Source organism: Myotis davidii, unplaced genomic scaffold, assembly GCF_000327345.1.
Source record: "Myotis davidii unplaced genomic scaffold, ASM32734v1 scaffold317, whole genome shotgun sequence".
Classification (NCBI taxonomy): Eukaryota; Metazoa; Chordata; class Mammalia; order Chiroptera; family Vespertilionidae; genus Myotis; species Myotis davidii.
Genome location: NW_006288994.1, coordinates 356258 through 371655, shown reverse-complemented (window position 1 = coordinate 371655; position 15398 = coordinate 356258). Strand labels below are relative to the sequence as shown.

At 42.8% G+C, this 15398-nt stretch overlaps 1 long non-coding RNA gene across 1 annotated transcript in view; it reads right to left on the bottom strand.

The window, feature by feature from the left end:
- LOC107182714 overlaps positions 1-13219 on the bottom strand; it is a 97691-nt gene extending 84472 nt beyond the window's left edge. Inside the window, exon 1 of the long non-coding RNA XR_001513431.1 lies at positions 13138-13219. This is a non-coding gene — a long non-coding RNA (uncharacterized LOC107182714). The remainder of the gene's footprint in view (positions 1-13137) is intronic.
- Positions 13220-15398: the final 2179 nt, after the last annotated feature.

The following is a 15398-nucleotide window of genomic DNA, read 5'->3' as shown; positions in this document are numbered from 1 at the left end:
AATAATGATTAAGTTTCACAGAAGCCAGTTAATTCTTCGTGATTTTAGAAGAAGCTGGCTTTGCAAATGCTGTAACTTTTTTTTTTTTAATTGAGTTTTTACAGAGAGGAAAGGAGAGAGATAGAGAGTTAGAAACATCGATGAGAGAGAAACATCGACCAGCTGCCTCCTGCACACTCCCCACTGGGGATGTGCCCGCAACCAAGGTACATGCCCCTGACCGGAATCGAACCTGGGACCCCTCAGTCCGCAAGCTGACGCTCTACCCACTGAGCCAAACCGGTTTCGGCGCAAATGCTGTATCTTAAGTTGAGATTCTTTTGCTGTTATTTCTCTAGACTCAAACGGCAGTGATGATGATGAAGATGATGATGTTGATGACAGCAGTGATGGCGACTACTTATGATGATGAAGATGATGATGTTGATGACAGCAGTGATGGCGGCTACTTTTTTAAACACTGATTTGCTGGGCTATCCATGCAACATAAACTGAGGCTTGGAGAACCTAATTAACTTGCCCAGAGTTCACAGCTAATAACCACTGGTTCCAGAGCCAACACTACTCATCTGTACATGTGAACGCTACTGGGGTGGGACTGGGGTCAAAATCAAAGACTCGGAGTATCCGAGTGTAAGGGGCCACCTTCAGTTAAACAGGCTGGGAGAGGATCTTGTCAACTAGCAAAAATTGAAAGGAACTGATGGGTTTTAACCCTTACTAGAATGCTGTATCTTAAGTTGAGATTCTTTTGCTGTTATTTCTCTAGACTCAAACGGCAGTGATGATGATGAAGATGATGATGTTGATGACAGCAGTGATGGCGACTACTTTTTTAAACACTGATTTGCTGGGCTATCCATGCATCATCTTCTGTAACATAAACTGAGGCTTCGAGAACCTAATTAACTTGCCCAGAGTTCACAGCTAATAACCACTGGTTCCAGAGCCAACACTACTCATCTGTACATGTGAACGCTACTGGGGTGGGACTGGGGTCAAAATCAAAGACTCGGAGTATCCGAGTGTAAGGGGCCACCTTCAGTAAACAGGCTGGGAGAGGATTTTGTCAACTAGCAAAAATTGAAAAGAACTGATGGGTTTTAACCCTTACTAAGGTGCCAATCATCATACTAGATTCTTTACATAAGTTTCAATAAAAATAATAATGGTTAAGAAGATAACCAATTTATGGGGTAGGTACTATCACCCCTGTGCTAGTCATTAAGCAATTGTTTCTCAATTTTAAACCACCTCTCCACACAATGCGATGCGGGAGGGCTGGGACTGTGAAGACTACATTTCTGCGTTGTCAGCCAGAGGCTCCCTCTTAGGCCCTGCCACTAGGGGGCATCAGAGAGAGATTGCAAGGCTGCAGGAGGAAGAAGGGGCTTGATCCTTCGGTTTTATTTTTTTGCTTTTGTCTGCATCATCCCAGCAACACTTCTGAGGCCTGGCAGCCACCGCTCATCCCATCCCGCAGTGGCAGTTTCCATTCCAGGAGCAACGGGGAGTCAAGTGTGCAGTTTCTCTCACACTTGTAGAACCAGCCTCGTGGTCTTCCCTTCAGGGACACCAGCCCAGCAGCCAGCACGCCCACTTCAGAGACCCGCATCCACCCTCCGCAGGGCCTTGCCTCCAATCTTCTAAGTTTGATCATTGCAACTTTGTCCTCTCATTTCCCCAGCCGCGAGGTGGTAGCTACTTCCTGCGTAATCACCTCCATGGCACCGAGGGGTTTGTTTTTCAATTATTTGTTTCTCCATAACCAGGTTAACCATTTTTAATGTTAAATTCCTTCTGTCACTTACCCAGTTGGCATGGCTCAGTGGTTGAGCATCAATCTATGAACCAGGAGGTCACGGCTCAATTGCAGGTTGGGGTGCGTGTCCAGGTTGTGGGCTCCATCTCAGTGTGGGGCGTGCAGGAGGCAGCTGATCAATGATTCTCTCTCGTCGTTGATGTTTCTATCTCTGTGTCCCTCTCCCTTCCTCTCTGAAATCAATACAAATATTTTTTTTAAAAAAAGAAAGTTCTTATGACACTTGATACACACACACACACACACACACTTCCTCCTTTCTCAGAAAACCTTGCTCTTTTCCAAATCACTGGTGCATAGTACTAGTATGTCTTGCTTTTTACTGTGGGTTAAAGTGTAAATACAATGGGAGAGACTATTCTTTTTATTATATTTGCAAATTTACCCAAAGGCCACATTGCAGGGAGCCGATCTAAACCACATGACACACAACGCGCATGTATTTAGAAAATCCTAAGAGAGTCCTTGGGACATAATGAGTAATTTGACCAACCTGATGTCCCAATTCACAGTGAAAGGAAGAGTGGTAAATTGCAGAGAAAAAATCGTCACCCTTCTCCCTTGTAATGTTTCATTCCACGTAAGTGCCCTTGGCAGCACCTAGCACAGTATCACACATCCAGTGGGTACCTAATAAATACCGGTTGCCTCTGGTAACACTGACATAACACGAAGGCATTATAATGAATAGTGGGTGATAGAAACATATGTAGGTAATAGTTTAGTAGTGGTCGTGTCTTTCAACAGCAGTTTAGAACAAGAAAGCCTGCTATTACCTTGTAGACAGATAACATTAAATGTGCAAACTCTAACTCCCCTGTCTTGTGTCACCTAAGGAAAATGAAACTAGATGAAAGCACAAGTTCCCTTTCAGTAGCATAAAAGAAGTCACTGCTCATTTGGGGGCTGTACTCAAGAATACGCACCCTCTGGATGTGGAAACAAGGTCAGGAAACAACCGCCCATTCAAACCAAAAGTGGTAAGAGTCAGCATACATGGGATTACCATATTCAGTGGTCCTACGTGTCGGCGTATAAACATGTTGCTGCATGGACTCAGGAATACATCAAGTCCAGCAGCCAAGGGCTCAAATGTACGGAAAGTTATAAGCCAATCAACTGTATGTGAGAATAAGTATAAAGAAGAGAGGTGCGTGTGCAATCAAGGAAAAGAATGTGAATTTGTCCATGTTTATCCAACAAGAAATAGACATTGTATTAAGAAACAACTATTCCTGTTACTGAAAGAGTGACTCTATTTTGGGGTGCAGACATATTTAACTCAGTTGTAAGAGACAGAACTGTGTCAGAAACTATTCCCAGCTTATACCTAACATAAAGAATGCCGGGTTAAAGAATTAAAAAGGAGTCTAAAGTCAGCAAAAACCTTTTTTTAAAAAAAGAGTTGACGCTGATATCGTTTGCAGGTAATGGATGTTGAAAGGTTGTAGATGATCCCAGACAAGAAAACGCTGAGGAATTCATCATCACCAAACCAGTACAAGAAATGTTAAAGTGATTTCTTTAAAAGAAGAAAAATAAAAAATATGAATAAGAAAATATCCCAAAGGAAAAAAGTCTCACTGACAAAGGCAGTGGATTAACCAACACTAAAGCTAGTAAAAAGATTAAAGGGCAAAAATATGAAGATCATGATTAAATATAACAGTAAATTAAGGGATACACATGGTTAGGGCTAGGGTTAGGGCAAAGGTTAGGGTTAGGGTTAGAGTTAGGGTTAGGGTTAGGGTTAGGGTTAGGGCTAAGGTTAGGGTTAGGATTAGGACTAGGGTTAGGATTAGGTTGGGGTTATAGCTAGGGTTAGGGCACATGGTTAGGTTTAGGGTTAGGGCTAGGGTTAGGGTTAGTTATAAAGCTAGGGTTTAGATTAACGTTAGGGTTAGGATTAGGACTAAGGCTATCATTAGGGCTAGTGTTAGGGTTAGGGCTTGGGCTAGGTTTAGGACTAGATTCAGGGTGAGGTTAGAGTTATGGCCATGGCTAGGGTTACAGCTAGGGTAGGGTTAGGTCTGGGGCTTGTGTTAGGATTAGGTTCAAGGTTAGGGCTATAGTTAGGGCACAAGTTTAGAGTTAGTGTTCGGACTAGGGCTACCCTTAGGGCTAGGTTTAGGATTAGGGTTAGGGTTTGGGTTAGGGCTAGAGCGAGGATTTGCGTTGCGATCAGGGTTAGGGCACAAGGATAGGATTAGAATTAGGGATAGGGTTAGGATTATGATTAGGGGAGAGTTAGTGCTAGGGCTAGGGTTAGGGTTAGATTTAGGGCTAAGGCTAGGGTTAGGGTTAGGGTTAGGGTTATGGTTAGGGTTAGGGCTAGGGCTAGGGCTAGGGTTAGGGTTAGGTTTAGCATTAGTTAAGGTAAAGATTGACTTTTGTCAAAGAAGATTCTAGCCTAGGATATGACTAGCTGCCATAAACTACTTTTAGTTAAAAAGTTTCATTTCAGACCATCCTTTGTGGTTACTTTGGTCTCTGTGTTTGCAAGACCCCCATGCAGGCCTCCGTTGAGCTTGTCAGAATAGCATGTGGCCCCTTTTCATTCACAAGGGAAACACAGGACCTCTCTGTACATTTTTACATTTCCTGTGAGCCTATCATTATTTCAAAACAAAGCTTTAGAGCGATGAAGGCCTGGGTTCGGGTGGGAGCCTGGTAGAATTAGATAATGGGGGGGAATTGGTGGACATCTATAATACTCTCAACAATAAAGATAAATTTTTAAAATATATTTTAAAATAATTAAATAAAGATAATTTGTGGATAACATTGCTAGCAAAAAAATTTAGATCTGTATGTATTAACATTTAAATATGACATTATAATATTAAAGTCTATTGCCAAATAGAATTATAGGATGATCCTCTTATGAGGTAAAGGATTGAGAATATAAAACGTTAAAAGTGGGAAAAAGAAGAATTTAACTTTTACTAAAAATACTTCCATGATGGTTGAATTTTCTGCTTGCTATTCTTTATAGTTTGATTTCTTTACAGTATGAACACATTACTTTTATTATTTAGTTTATTGATTTTTATTATTTTTCTTTTTTGAAATATGTTTTTATTGAGTTTTAGAGGGAGGGCAGAGGAGAGGGATTGAGAGTTAGAAACATCAGTGATGAGAGAGAATCATCGATTGGTTGCCTCCTGCATGCCCCCTACTGGGGATCAAGCCTGCAACCTGGGCATGTGCCCTGATCAGGAATCAAATCACGAAGCAGTGACCTCTTGGTTCCTGGGTCTACTCTCAAACACTGAGCCACACCGGCCCAGCAGTTTATTCATTTTTAGAAAGAGAAGAAGGGAGAGGGGGAGAGAGAAAAAAGAAAAAACACCCAAACATCAATGTGAGAGAGAAATCAATCAGCTGCCTCCTACATGCCTTTTGCATGCCCCCTACCAGGGATCAAGCCCATAACCCAGGTATGTGCCCCGACCTAGAATCCAACCAGCAACTTTTTGGTGTATGTGATGATGCCCAACCAACTGAGCCACACCAGCCAGGGCAAAATAACTTATTTTTTTAATCTGTGAATAATCTCCCCCCAAAAATTTGTATACTATTATGTATGCAATTTTAGCAATCTCATGAACCCAAAGGCCATCCATGGATCTCTTCAAGAGTGTGTGACCCCCTGCCTAGGTGCCCTGCTTTTACAAATGCATGCCTGCACGAGAGGAGAAAAGTAGGTTTAAGGACCTATTTAAATACATTTTGTAATCACTCTGGGCTCTAATTGCTATGAACCCCAGCCATCCTCAAGTGAGAAATAAAGATTCATTTCTTTGTCTCTTTGGAAGTGACTAGATGTGGAACTCTGGATTGCAACTTTAGGAACTGCACTAAGGATGAGCATAGCAAACATGAAGGAATAAATTAACATATAAATAACTTATTACTACGAGTACTTAGAACAACATGAGGAAATAGAATGGTTCTTTTAGCATTTGTTTACTAGCCATATTCCAGGCAATATGCTAGGCACTGGAAATTAGGCAGTATGAAAAACAGGCTTGCTTTCTACCTAGAAACTACCACGTGCCTACAGGCATGGGAATGGTTTTGGCCTGCGTAATGCAATTCATCTCATCTTGCTGAAAATCTTCAGTATATGAACAACATGTATAAAAGATATAGAAGAATTATGGGATCAAAGTGAAAATATTTTATATCAGTCCCTAAAAGAAATATAATTAAGCAAATACATGAAGAAATATCTGGTATATGCATACAGAGAGAGAGGAGGGGGAGGGCCATTGGGTATTAAATAGCTATGCTAATCAAGAACCCTAGACAAACAACGGTTTCTATCTTTTGACTCAACCAACTCAAACAGGGCAGAAAAAGCAAAATAATTCTATAATCCAGACAAATGACATCTTGGTTTTGGGGGAGTTCTTTAAAAAATAAAGGCTTGGTAGAAAAGTGCAATCGTACATTAACAATAAGAGGACTGATAATAAGACAGGAGAAATATTAAAAATTTTTGAAGTTTAAAAGCATCAAGGCATAGAACGCACATGACTAATAATAACACATATCCTGTAGCCAGACCTTCTGGGTTGGAATCCCACAGCTGCCACTGAATAGCTCTGTGACCAAGGGAGTTAGCTTACTCTCTGTGCCCCCATTTCCTTACCTGCAGAATGGATGGATGCATGATAGAGCTGTAATGAAGACTGAATGAATCAGAGTGCTAGACACATGTTTGTCAAATAAACTTTGCAACAAACATTCATGGAACTAAAACCAAATGCTATGAGTGTTCAGAGGGGAAAAAATTCCTGGGAGAGGAGTTCTTCAAACAGGTAGGAACCTACCAGGCGGTGATATTGATACCGTTGTCCTTTAACATGGTTATTAACAAGAGGAATGGAGCAAAGGGAAGGAAGGCCAAATAGAACAGGCATTCATTTTGTGCAGCTTTGCCGGGGAGCTGCAGGTTAGGCGCATGCCCAGTAAAGTCTGGGGAAAATAAGGAAGGTACTTGCTTGTCAGTCACACCTGGGAGCAGGTCAGTGGCCAGAGGAGGCGTGGCCACTGCAAACACAGGAAGAGTTGATATTTAATCTCCCAAACAAAAGAGTTCTCACACTTGGTGCTCCTGCTTGCTGAGCGTGGCTCCTGCACACAATGGACTAAAGGACTGCAACTGGCTTAATGTTAAACTAGACCAGGCTGCGCTAGAAAAGGGAAACTTTGGACGCTGACTTTGTTGCTTCTAGCTCTATTGAATCCCCAACGGCACATCTTCCAGGGCTGGATTATGGGGAATGGGACTGTGGAAACCAAGGGATATCATTCCACCCAAATCAAGATTTCTACCACATCTCCTCCTCCCGTGGGGCCCTCTGGAAGTTTTTATCCCAGCAGTACCCCAAGAACCCCACTCCCACTAGCCATGGAGAAAGGCCGTCCACGCCTTCTTCCCAGGATGATATGAAGGGGTACTCTTCCAGATGGAACGTTGGCAAGGCCAAGGCAGGAAGGTGAGAGCTGATGTGGGGAAAATCCGTCCTGAAGGTGTGCCACACGCAGACAGCGACCGGCCTGGAGGGGGCAGGTCCAAGTCTCAGCAAAAGAGACACTGCGCCTGCCAACTCCTGGTTTGGGTTTTACGCTTTAGGAAAAGCAACCTGCCCCATGGTTTAATGAGGAGATGGGAAACCAGGCATGAAACCAGAGTCTGAGAAAAGGCCAGGAAAAGAACAACCAAGGCCAAGGCGGAATGGTGACAAGGACGGTGAATAGGAGACAGAAATGTACATACCTGAGTAACGAGACAGAGCGATTAGAAGAAAAAATAATGGCTGTACCAGCAAAAGAAATAGAAACTAAAACTAGACCTGTGATATTACTACATGCCAGACATGCTAGGCAATTTCCCATAAGCTTTCGCATTTAATACATCACACAACCAGGTAAATGTAACTGTGGAGACTGGTAAAAGCGATTCCTTTATTTGCCTATAAGAAACTGAGGCCAGAAGAGTTAAATTATAAGCCTCGGGCACATGGCCAGTGAGAGGCAGAGTCCGGATTTGACCCCAAAAGTCCCTGACCACAGTTGATGCTCACCCCACTATTCCATGCTAGTGTCAGGGGTTGGGGGGAGATGCCAGCTTCATTTTTGGACACGTTGCTTGAGCTCAATGAATATTTTCAACAGGTATCTGGGGAAGTCTGAGGGTGGGAAAAGGGTTGGAGAAGGGAATTTAGAAGCTTTATGCAAGTTTTGTAATGATCAGTGAAATCGCTGAAGTGAACAATCGATAACAGATTATTTATCATTATTAACTGGCACGTGTCTGAGCTGGGGTGTCATCATGTTTGTCTGAAGAGCCCACGCAGCAGTTTTAAAGGGATTCGCAAACTGAAGAAAGCTGCGGTTCTCGCCAGTAAGCAATATTTCAGCGGCAAAACGCCCTCTGAACGGTCTGTGAGTACAAAGCAGCCAGCATGTGAATCACTTTTACAATGTCACGTTCTCTCCTTCCACTCGGGGAGGGAGCACAATGCTTCCATAAGCAGATCCTAACAGCACAGATGCTGGTGCTGATTTGAGCATAAACGCTGTCCCGCACACACACACACACACACACACACACACACACACACACACACACACAAAGGAAGGAGAGAAAGAATCCCAGAGTGCCATGCCTGCGTAAATCTTACATTTTTATGAATCACTGCCATGATGGCAACCACACAGTGAAAATTTGTGCCTGAGGATGTGAATGGATCCTTCTAGATAGTTTAACTTCTCTCAGGCTCCTCATCATTTATATGTGTCCACGTATCATACCCACAACAGGACTTTGTCTCCCAGACTGCAAGGGTAGCAGCCGGGACCCTGTGTGACGAACGCTGGAAAAGATTGGTTAGTTGTAACCCAGAGGAGCACAGTCTTTCTGATGCCTCTGCCGCTATGTCGTCAACATCCGGCCACAGACTCAACATGAAGTTTTCCATTTCCTATCAGCAGCTGTTTCCTAGAGCCAACGAACATCGCCCACCGTCAAATTTTATGCTTTGTAAAAGGTGACCTACACTTTCTTTTCCAATGCAGTTTCTTCAATGAAAATATTGTAATGTCAGTCCATGCAAAGCAAATGCATATTAATATGCGTTTACATCTGTCTCGTATTAATATTCATGCCTGAATCCACATCCCTACACAAAGCCAATTTTCTGACCATCTGTGTGATGGCTGGTGGATGCAATGAATAAATTTTATTTGTGAGGGGAGTGATAAATCATGTATCTTCGGGTTTTTTTTTTTTTTCCACCGACAATCTTCCCTTTTAGGTGCAAACATGTTTTCATCGTGGTTTGGAATATTGAAGGAAATGAAAAGGATTAACCCTTTAGTGTCCCTCCATGCTATCGCAATCTCATAAAGGCCATGAAAATGCGCTCTCAACACCTCTAATCAAACACCAGGAGAAGGAACTACAGATTCGCTTCGTGAGATTTGACATCTCTGCTTCCTCTGTGAGTCCCACTCTGTAATAATCCTCTTTGGTGTGGTTTAAAATGCACACTAGCTGCTTTTGAAAATTTTCACAGAGAAAGGCAAGGCCGTGCGCAAAGAGTGTATTTCTGAAGTCCTTCCAGCCACCCAAAGTATCTTCAAAGTCACATGACGTGTAAGCATACGCAATGGAAAGATCTCAGAGAAAGTTTGACAATATTTCTATCATGATCTCTGTCCTGTCGCTTTGACCCCCCACGGAAATATCAAGATTTCAGCGGTAACAACTTGTTTGCAAATTTGGGGATCTGGTGGGGACCATTGCATCCAAATCATAGAAACAATGACCTTTTAGGACAGGAGACAATTGCAGTTAATTAACCTGGCACACAGAACCCACTCAGAAGGGTTAGACTGGAAAGCAATCATATCATGGCAGAGAGCGCCTGAGAAGCTCATACACTAAGGAAAGAAGTGTCATCAGATGGCCTGAGGAGCAAAAGCCGCGTCTTGCTAAGGTGATTTCCTCACCTCTTCCCAGGGACACCTCCTGTGAATTCTAATCGGACTACTAGATGGAATCCAAACCCAACGTTTCCATTCGGTTTCATTTGCCGTCTCCGAGTTAGACAGGGCTTCTCTAAGGTCCCTGAGAATGCCACACGTAGCACAGATCATAGCTTCCAGGTCACAGCAGAAATAAATTGAAATTTCGTGTTCTCACAGGCTGCCAAACATTTCTGTTTCTGCTTTAATGACACAGAGCAGCGAGGTCAAATGGGAACCCACAGAGCTATAAATCTGCTGTAGATACAGCCCGTTAGCAAATGGATACGCAAATGGTAAATGGAGCAGTCGGAGAAATCTTGTCTCAAGAAAGCGTGTTACTGAGTAAGCACCTGCTACTTGCAAGATACATCGTGCTGAGACTGAGATGAGATGCCGCGCTGGCCTCATAACGCTTTCCACCTAATAGTGAAGGCACGTTCTCCCACCAGAAGAGTCTCAACAGTGAAGTTAGAGGATGATCGATGCAACTGAGCATCATAAAAGGATGAAAAAGACAGTGAGATTCCCACAAGCCCAGGGAATCAAGGGACCTCTCCAAGGAGATTTTAAGAGCAATCCCGAAGGCTGAGAAGATTCAGAATGTCAGAGGAAAGGCGTCATATGAGATGGGAGAAGCTTTACAAAGGCCCAGAGCAGGAAGTATTTAGTGGGAGGAAGGAGGAAGAGCTGGAGAAACCTATGGGTAGACCTCTATGGTGACATCTGAGAATTAACACTCAAAATTTTGGGAGTTAAGGGAAATGATTTTGAGTAGTACACATGTAGGCATTAAATAACATTGAAGCCGAAACCGGTTTGACTCAGTGGATAGAGCATCAGCCTGCGGACTGAAAGGTCCCAGGTTCGATTCCGTTCAAGGGCATGTACCTTGGTTGCGGGCACATCCCCAGTAGGAGGTGTGCAGGAGGCAGCTGATCGATGTTTCTAACTATCTCTCTCTCCCTTCCTCTCTATAAAAAAATCAATAAAATATATATTTTTAAAAAATAACATGGAATTATAAAGCCAGAAAAAGAATTCCTTACAGCCAAAACCGGTTTGGCTCAGTGGATAGAGCGTCAGCCTGCGGACTGAAGGGTCCCGGGTTCGATTCCGGTCAAGGGCATGTACCTGGGTTGCGGGCATATCCCCAGTAGGAGATGTGCAGGAGGCAGCTGATCGATGTTTCTCTGTCATCGATGTTTCTAGCTCTCTATCTCTCTCCCTTCCTCTCTGTAAAAAATCAATAAAAAAATATAAAAAAAAAAAAGAATTCCTTACAACTGTTTATTCTCCTGTTGCCTCAAGAAGACAGTCTCTCCCCGCTTGATGCTAATATATCTTTCACACCACTCCAGTACTTGCAAAATCCCTCTTTTTAACAGAGAGAGAGCCAGCCTCAGGCTCCGTCTACAAACTAGAACTTAACATTGTTTGCTTTCCTGGGTTTTTTTTTATTCTTAGTGTTACTTTACTTTATTCCAAGTAGTACTCACCAGTCTTCCATTTGTGGTAGTCATATAAAATTTCCCTGGAAGAAACACCTATTTAAGATTTTTTCAAATTACTTGTTTTTTGAGATAAGAAATAGAATGAATGAATGTGATGAAAAAACTGATGTGACATAGTAACTGGCAAGATGGAAAGATGGGTTGGACTCAGTCTAGAAATGCCTCCATATAGAAGCTAACTAGGTTTAATTATAGCCTTGGGTTTCAATTCCATTTTTTTAATCCTCACTCAAGGATATGTTTATTGATTTGAGAGAGAGAGGAAAGAAGAGAGAGTGAGAGACAGAGCAAAACATCAATGTGAAAGAGAAACATTGATCGCTTGCCCCCCGGACATGCGCCTACAGATCAAACCCACAACCTTTTGGTGTACAGGACGAGGCTCCAAACAACTGAGGCACCCAGCAAGGGCTGATCTCAATTCCATTTGGTAATGCTGAGTTTCTTGGTTCCCCTCCTATACGGCATTGCTGAGATTGTGTTTATAAAATCTCTTTCAGGCCTAGAATTTTTTTAAATATACCTAAACTTTTTTTCATACAAATACAAAAAAAAACATTATCTAAATGAGAGATGGAAAAAACATAATAGTTCACCATGATGTTTCTCTCTATCCCTCAGAGATTCAATATGAGAAATAAACATAAACTGCTTCACCAGAAGCAAAAGGATGTAGCTTTCATGAGATCGCTCCAGATTTCACACCATATACTTAAGTATAATTTAGCATAATATTGATAGATGTTTACATCTGCCACCCACCTTTTCCAGAGATATTGCAAGGATTACTGATACAATATTTGGTAGGTCTTTTCAGCTCTTGAAGAAAATATACACCATAAAATTAAGGTAATAGTAATAGTCATTATCATAACAGCAATAACTGCTCATCCATGTACATTTTCAAACATGGGCCTGTGTTGATGGAAAGGAAAATTAGGCTGAAGCTGAAAATGCAGACTCATCAGCTGGTTAGAACACACAGACTTGGGACGGAACCATCATAATGCTATCTACGATTTATTGAGGTCTGGAGTGGGGTCTGAGATTCTGCATTTGTGGGAACTCCCAGGTTACCGGAGCCAGATCTCATTCAAGAAGCTGGAATGATGATGCATACATTGGCCACTGATACCCTCGTTGGGGGGAACTGGCCCATGAGGGCTATTGCTCTCTGTGGAAACTAGCGGGGTGTCCAAGACAATGACCTAGGGCTCCTTTTCTTCTCTACTGCAGATCCCAGTGGTGGAAGGCCTGCTCACCTTCCTGCTCTTCTACACCACCTTCCTGAGTGTTTTTTCTCCCCATCACGATGGGCTGTGGAGATGACACACTCTCTACAGGACTCGCCCCTTCCGGTTGCCACAAAGAAAAACACAGGGGCCTTTAGAACCCAAATGTCAGCTGCCTGGATGTCTCCATAAAATTTTATGGCAAAGGGGGGCAAAGATGGTGGGACAGCATCTGTTTTAAAAAATGCTCCAGCATGAATTAGCATCGCTCCACTCTCTCGGGCCTCCCAAAAGAATTCTACTATTTCCCAAGTCTCCCCTTGCTTCGGTTGTCTGCTTTCAGTGAGTTCCCTTTCCCCCTTCAGCCCCTCTTCTCCCCAGCCCACATCCACACCAATGTCAGATGTGTCTGCTTTTTCCTTTTCTCGCTCCCACAGATGATGGCCACTGTACAAAGGGATAAGGCAGAGCGTTGAGAGGGACAGAGGAACTTCGCTACAACCAGCACAGGAAACAGCTGAACACTTACCATCACAATTCCTTTTTCTCACAGTCCACCAGCTCCAATCTCCTGAAATGAATTTTTTCCTCCTTACAACACACTGATAATCACTCTGGAGAAAAAAACAAACAAACAAAAAACCAAGCTTTAAAAAAGTAAAACACAGGAAGCATGGAGTTTAGACCTATCATTCTGACTCTCTTTCTCAAAGGGCATCAAAGCTCAGTTAATCAAAGACTCGCCTGCTTTTGATGTTGTTTCTCCAAAGAATGGCCTCCACAATCCCCTGCGTGACATTGGACTGAACCCCTTATTCTTATAAAGAACCCCCAACCCTAAAATGAAGATGCAACTCAGAGATATGAGCTATTACCTTTGTACATGCCTTCCTCCAGTATGTGGTGGCCATGTCCAAGCAACTCCACAGTGGAGGGTCCCACTTCCAAATACTCCCATGCTCTCACCCTAATTGAGTCCCATCACTTAGCTTTCCTTCCCCTGCTGGATTGGAAATCCTTTGGGGCACATGCCAGTGGTTCTTACTTTTGTGTCCCTGTGCCCCCAATTCTTAGTCCTACTCATAGAAAAAGGCCTCTTGTCCTTATGCACTGACCGATTCTTTTGTTGTTGTTGTTAACTCCTCACCCGAAAATATTTTTCCATTGATTTTAAGGGAGAGTGGAAGAGAGAGGCAAAGACAGAGAGGAACATCGATGTGAGAGAAACACATCGATTGGTTGCCTCCTGCACCAGACCTGACCAGGGCCTGGGCTGGGGAGGAGCCTGCAACCAAGGTACGTGCCCTTGACTGAAATCGAACCCAGGACCCTCTGGTCCGCAGGCCAACGCTCTATCCATTGAGCCAAACCAGCGAGGGCTGATTCTTGAAACCACACCCACTTATGAATCAGTTTTTGCTTTCTTCATAACTGACCTTACCCACATGCACCCATACCAAAGGCACCATATGTTAGTTCTCATGTTGAACTGAATAAAGAAAAGAAATTTAGAAAGAGCTATACACATCACCTGGGTAATTATTCTGCATTTATAATAGAACAAAGAGTTTTTGGCTGAGTTGAAAGTAAGACCAATTGTGTTTTTAAAAGATTCTTGGCAATCTGTGGGTTGTGCCTTATTTGCAGCCAATCAGGTCAACGTTGATATCCTTTAACCACTGACTTTATTTGATTATTTACAATAGCTAACATAACAGCACTGGCAATATTTCCTACAGATGCCACCTCTTCTGTTCTCCCAATTTTAAATAAACTCTCAATTCTCCTAGTCTCTGAACAGCCCTGGGTATGTGTTAGCAATTGGCTTTAATGGCACAATCTACATCTACCTCACTTCCAAGGCACAGACAGTATACACACCCTTGGGGTTATGAGCTTGTCTCGTTAGGAAGAAATGTGGCCCTAGTTATATTTTCAGAGATCTCACATAAATAATTCTTGGCTGCAGAAGAAGCAATTGAATCATCCCTTAGGTTTTATCCCCCCCCTTGGAATTTCTGGGTTGGGATTTCCGTCTTTGCCTATCTTGTTCAGGCTGTATTTCATACGCCTAGAACAGTGCTTTGCCCATAGAAAGTGTTCAATAAATATTTATGGACTAAATGAATGACCATGTGAATAAGGAATAAACTATATTAAGAGCTAGAAGATCAACATATCCTTGGATTCAAATCCAAAATTTAAAATGCTGCTGTTTAATTTTTTTCGGTGGCATTGGCCTTTTAATAAACTGTTCCTTGTTCATTTGGCACTTCAAAGGGGTCGAGAGAAAAATATGTCCTTCCCTTGCCAATAAAAATAAAATGGTTCACCACCTGGGCCCTGTAAATATTTAGGTGCTTTCTCTCAAGCTTTGAGTTCGTGTTATGATGCAGTGTTTCTCCATGGAGGCGCTACTGGCATTCTGTAGGATATTGTTCCACGCTTGGCAGGACACTTAGCATCACTACTGTCCCCCGCTAAGAGGTACTGCCGAGTCAATGTGACCTCCCACAACATCCTCATGTACTACTCACTCATCTCCGTAAGAACCTATTCTAAGTTTTTATTGGATATGAGTTATATCCAAGACTTCCTCGTTTCCTTCAGGACAAAATTCAAACTTGAAATTAAACCTGGTCAAGTCTTTCATGACTTGTCCTGTTACCACCAGCAGTCTGATTTCTCGTAATAGCCCCACCTATCCTTCAGCATCACCCCTCCACCTGCCACTGCACACATGTGCCTTGTTCTTGCCCGTCCCTGTGTCCAGTCATGCTGTTCCCTCTG